At 47.7% G+C, this 6056-nt stretch overlaps 1 pseudogene; it reads right to left on the bottom strand.

The window, feature by feature from the left end:
* Nucleotides 1-397: 397 nt before the first annotated feature.
* Nucleotides 398-5648, bottom strand: LOC112074532 (uncharacterized; annotated as a pseudogene).
* Between the last annotated feature and the right edge of the window lie 408 nt (nucleotides 5649-6056).

The raw sequence follows: 6056 nt of genomic DNA, 5'->3' as shown, positions 1-6056 counted from the left end.
CGCCATTGAGCGGGTCCTAGCTGGACGCAGGCAACGAACCCCCTTCATAAACCTGGAGAGCAAGGGATAGCGCCCCACCAGCCTGTCCATCCACCCCACGTCAGGCAGATATAGCGGCCAAATACCCTCTCAGTGTAGAGGCTGCCAAGCCCTCATCCAAGCGAGACTGTAGGTATTGGAGGACATACTGCACCCTGCATGACTCGGGCACAACCTCAATACCAGTGCACCAAGAGCAGAACAACTGGTATGCCGCGGTTGTAGCCTGTGCCCTTGCTCTGCATGGTGTTCATTACACCCTCCTGTAGTCCTAACATGGACCATTGGTGCCATTCAGCGGCCAAGCCCACAGACTAAGGCAGTGCGGTCTCGGACGCCATAGAGTTCCCCCGGCAGGTCAGGTCTCAGGGGCAGTTGCCACGGTGTCCCAGATAACAGGGACAGGAGAAGGCTGAACCAGGGTRGTCTGGGCCAGTATGGGGCCACCAGCAGCAGACGATGCCCCGCCATCCTGGTCCTGTCCAGCACAGCCTGGATCAAGGGATAAAGAGGGGGGAATGCATAAAGCTACAGCCCTGGCCAATCGTGAGCCAGAGCATCCAAGCCCAGAGGCCCTGATGGACCTGACATGGAGTACCACAGGGGGCAGTGTGCATTGCCCAGGGAGGCAAACCGGTCCACCTGCGCCCTCCCAAACTTGTTCCACAGGTGCTGCACGACCTGGGGATGTAGGCTCCAGTCCCAAGGTGGCGGGCCCTCCCTCGAGAGCATATCTGCTGCCACATTCAGGATACCAAGTACGTGTGCTGTGCGTAGAGACGCTAGATGTCCCTGAGCCCAGAGAAGGAGCTCCCGTGCCGTAAGATGGAGGCGGTAGGACCTCAAGCCACCCTGATGGTTAATGTAAGCCACCACTGTGGTGTTGTCCGTTCTTACCAGGACATATCTTCCCTTCAGATGTGGAAGGAAAGACCGCAGAGCCAGCAGTACAGCTCGGASCTGTAGTGTATTGAAGTGCCTGCCGCTCCAAGGGGGTAGCCAACAGCCGCTGGCTAGACCTGRCCTTGGTCACACCCTCCCAGCCGATCTGGGAGGCGTCTGTGCTGACCAGCTRCCGGCGGCACTTCAAGGGYCGGCTCAAGGTGACGGTGGCGCTTCGGGTGCAGCCGGTGGGAGTTGAGCCGCCGCTGAAGAGGCCGGAGATGGAGCAGACCCAGGGGAAACGAGGCCGCCGTTGCAACGAGGCGTTGGCAGGTCAGGGCGGATACCACCCACTCCTGCCAAAAGTGGTTGAGGCAAGATAAGATCACCTGAAACCTTCTGGTGGGCAGGCGTGCTCTCYTGAGGACTGAGTCCAGTTTGGCCACCCTCTGGGTGGGCATCAGACGACTCTTCTTGTTGTTTACAGTAATGCCCAGCCCACCGATGTGGGTCAGGAGCATGTCTCTGTCTGACAGGATCTTGGTCCTGGTCAGGGTACAAATCAGCCAATCGTTCAGCTAATTGACGATCAACAATCCTCGAGACATGAGAGGTGCCAGGACAGCYTCCATGCACTTTGTGAAAGTGTGGGGTGCCAAGGAGAAGCCGAAGGTGAGAACCATGAATTAGTAAGCCGTCCCTTCGAAAGCAAATCGGAAGTACTGCAAATGAGCTGGGTCGACAGAAACATGGAAGTACGCATCCCTCAGGTCCAGRGTCACAAACCACGGCCTGCAACACGCGGGCTGGGGAAAGCATGTGGAACCTCAGTACCTTCAAGTACCCATTGAGGTTGCAGAGATCCAGAATKGGTCAAAACCCTCCGTCTCTTTTTGGGACCACAAAATAAGTGGAGTAGAACCCACCTAGCCGTTCTGATGTCAAGATCCTGRGGATGGCACCCTTGTCCAGGAGTGAGTAGATCTCCATCTGCAGGATTTTCTTCAGGGGGTCGGCCACCGTGGTGACACGAAGGCCCCTGAAGGACGGTGGCCGGCACCGGAATTGGAGTCGGTACCCCTCGAGCATTATGGACAACAACCATGGGGACTCCACACCCTCCTCCCACTTTGCCCTTTGATACCGGGAGAAGCGGCCYGGGAAGGGTGTGTAATGGGTCCTGCCGGGGCCCGCCTCTCCTCTGGCACCCTGTCACGTCCTTATGGCGGTGACAGTTGACACCATCACACCTGTCACAAAGGGAAGCCATAAGCTCAGCCAAGCCAACAAGGCCACAGAGCAGAGGTCCGACYCCCTGGGAGAGCTTATGTCGTGACCCGCTTGGAGGAATAGGAACCCGGTAACTCTGCAAAAACCGGGGAAGACCCGTGTGGGAAAAACAGGCAGCCAAAAAAAACAGCAACCAGGTAATGGATTTGATTTATGTATTTTTTATTTTTTACTGTAATATTACCTTTAATATCCAAGCAGTAAAAGCAGCACCATATGATGGAGTAACTCAATTAAGGAACTCCAAAGTTAATGTCTCAACGTAGTGGAAGTCCACCACGATACTCTTACACTCTGCAAGGYTAAGAACAAGAAAAACCCCTGCAGGATAATTAGCTGAGAATMTAGTTTCGGGGAGCTTCATGTTAAAGCAATTCACAACACACACATAGAACAAGCCAGTGGGCAAGTTGTGTAAGGTAAATTACTGTTTGTGGCAGCAAGAGCCACCATACTAATGGATGCACACGGACTCGTAGTGTAACACTAACAAAACACAAGTAGGACGAACCACAGGCGGAAGATAACATAACAACCGCGCTCAGCAAGTGGAGCACTCAAGAGGAGGGGCTGGCCATGTGGCCAGCTGCTCCAGGTGGCAAACAGCCAGTGAGTATACTTCCATYCAAGATATTACAATTACCAGTGACTGACCAAGCGAACTTCAGAAAGTTTGTACCTCAAACCATATAGATGTCCGCCGAGAAAATMAAAGAGAACGTGTGTCAGACAGTAGACAATGGACCTGATCGGACAGCGCAGAGCTTCTGCTCTTTTCTGTCCATAAAAAACAAATGGATTGGTGGAAGAGGCAGGGCAGGCCAAGAGCAAGGAAGGAGGGTGTGGTCAAGCAAGGCATCCCCCGAGGCTAAATGCCCTAAGGTTTTTATCAGAACAGGCGTAGATTAGTTTAACCTTTTTCTTTTCCCGACTTGAGTTTGTGGTGTTTAAAAAATTTAAAAATTAAAAATATAAAAAATAAATTTTAAAAATGTAATTAAAGTTATAGCTCACAACTGTGCGGGGGGAGAGGGGTGGGGACGCTAAGGAGTGCATTCACATATATCTACACACTTTCATACACACACAATTTTTGTATTTTTTTGATTTTGTAAAAAAATGTTTAAAAAAATAAAAAATAATCCCTTCTCCCTTTCCTCTCTTCTAGGTCAGTTTCAGCATTATGGACATGGGTGTATCTGTGGTCCATTCGGCCTGTCCCACAGCTTCCTTCAGTGATGGGTTGTGAGTGGCTCTGTTGATGAACTTCTGGCCAATGATTGACTGTCTATTGTTGATGGATGTCAGTCCAGATATGCTGTTAACGTTGTGATTGCTGATGTACTTGGTAGTCTGTAAGCCATTTTTATTGTCATGTTTGGATTATCTGTAGCGATTCATGTCTGCTGTGGTGAAGCTGTTATCCAGGCTGGTAGGGCGTATTCAAAGAGGGATCGGATGTAGCTGATGTAGACTTTCAGCACTGTCTGAGGTGAGGCTCCATATTTTCTTCCGCACAGCGTTTTTAGGTGGTTTAGTCTTTTTCGTCCCTCTCTCTCTATGAACGTGTGGGTCTATATATAGGGGCGTACCCCAGCCGTGACACCGGTGTACATGGGAGTAAATCTGTAAATCCTCACCTCGGATGTACCCTCCGCCGCAGAGTGATACCATATATTGGAGTGATCCAATATAGTGAAACATAACAACTTGATATGAAGCTCACGTAGGATGTGGTTTCTCTGTTATTAGTTGGACTGGGTGGTTGGGTTGTGGCTGGACTCTGTTATCTGCTAATAATGCCTGAATGCAGTGTTTCCTGTATCATTACAATTCACTTTGTTGCCCCAAGGCCATAATGTTTGGTGTGCCATGAATGTTGCTTCAAGGATCTGTAGCCCTTCACAGAAAACCTACGGACCAAACACTTGAATGATCCTGAATTTTGAATGATTTTCTTCTTGTACTTAATGTACTCTTGTCTTATTTCACATTACACATGAACTCTCCTTGTTCCAACTACACCCACCACCATGAAATTTGATTGGATTAAATCTAACAGGCTTTAACTTTTGACCCGGGCTAAGTTTATTCTCCAAAACGACTGAGTTAGTTATTCTGTCTCCAAGTAAATAAAAGACTCCACTGATTAACTGTTCAACCGCTCCAATTTCTGATTAAATTGTGTTTCTTGTTAATAATTCCGATTTAATTGCTGATTGCTACGATTGCCTCGTTTCAACTGGATTTCATTGCATTACAAAATACCTCGGTGTGTTTTTCCTGGGTCCAGGCCCAGAGCTCTGGTTTATGAACTAAATCTCCCAAATTGAAGCTGAAGTCTCGGGTGGAGAGATGTCCATTTCAGAGCGTGACTTTGTGCTTGATTGGAGCCAAAACCCCCAAGACCCTTTGGGTCCTCTTAATGAGATTGTGACCTTGCCTGAGATGAGCTTTCCACCACAGCCCTGTGTACTGCCGCTTAAAAAAAACTGATGAGGAAAGGCTAAGCTGCCCATGTGTTTTTCACACGGTCATGGGCAACAACTTTTACTTGCTGTCACGTTCAACCAATGAAAGGTGGTGAAATCTTCAAAAGCTATAGATGGAAACTACGTATATTTCTTCTCTAGGCTATCTATTTGGTTTGGAAGAAAGCACTTTCACACCTGTGTATTGATAATCAGTGGCCCACAACCTTGTTCCTGAAGAACTATAGGGTATGCAGGGTTTTGTTCCAACACAGCAGTAACACACCTGGGTCGCGTTCAGGATCCATGTTGCAGAGGAGTAATGCCATCTGTTCGAAGACAATGACTTACGACTGCGTACAACACAACTTTTTAAGCTAATTTGACACACTCACATCAAATTGAGTAGTTGTGTGTAATGTCTTGGCTCGAATATTCAAGAGCATTGAATGATCTGTACAAAGTGTCTTTGAGAAAAAAATGTATCAAATGTACCAATAGATGTATTGCTACAAGCGCAAAAAGCTCTAAGGAAATTCTCAATATCCCAAGGCTGTAGTCGTCGTAATATTGCCAACGTCGCTATGATCCATGACGATGGTCATGTTTATTGCTTAGATTAAATAGCTTTACATTCCATGGCGGAATACTGTACACCATATCATGATCAGGAACTACAATGATAGGCTGCTTCCTCTCCAAGACAATGTTGATCAGTGGTGCTGTAAAAAAACACAACCAGTCGGCCGTGAAATGGATCTCTTGGCTTCAATCAAGATTTTGTGTAAATAAGGATTTTGATGGTAACGTATATTTTTCTCTATGTGGAATACAATATAGGCCTGTATTTTGTCTTTTACCCCATGTCTTATGATGAGTCATTCACAACAGCCTGCTACTCTCCTTATCAAATGATCCTCCTCTCGTTGCCCTAACCTGGGCTCGAACCAGGGCCCTCTGACCCATCGACTCATGATGTCAACCATGAAGTAGCGCTACAAAAGTCTCAACCAAAGGAAACAACTGGGTTGTTTCACCAATTCGGTGCCTTTTTGAGATGTGTAACTTGGTTAATTCTCATAATTTGAAGATGCTGTCATAAAGAGCACATGTTCAACTTAGTCCCTATAAAGGCAGGAACCTAGGAAGAAACCTAGAGAGGAACCAGGCTCTAGTGTGTACCGTCCGGGTTGACGATTTCATCTTAAATCAGCACACATATCCCTTGTGACATGGGGATGGAAGCTTTTGTTTACAACAGGGAGGGCAATTGAATGCAAGCATTACAAAACTAATTACATTTAAAATGAATGTCTAGCCTGTCTATCTATGGGTAACAGGGGTGATGTGTTATGCTCAACCCACTCCGTTTTC

The sequence above is a fragment of the Salvelinus sp. IW2-2015 genome, unplaced genomic scaffold (assembly GCF_002910315.2).
Source record: "Salvelinus sp. IW2-2015 unplaced genomic scaffold, ASM291031v2 Un_scaffold2673, whole genome shotgun sequence".
NCBI lineage: Eukaryota > Metazoa > Chordata > Actinopteri > Salmoniformes > Salmonidae > Salvelinus > Salvelinus sp. IW2-2015.
This window is presented reverse-complemented; position numbering and strand designations above follow the sequence as displayed.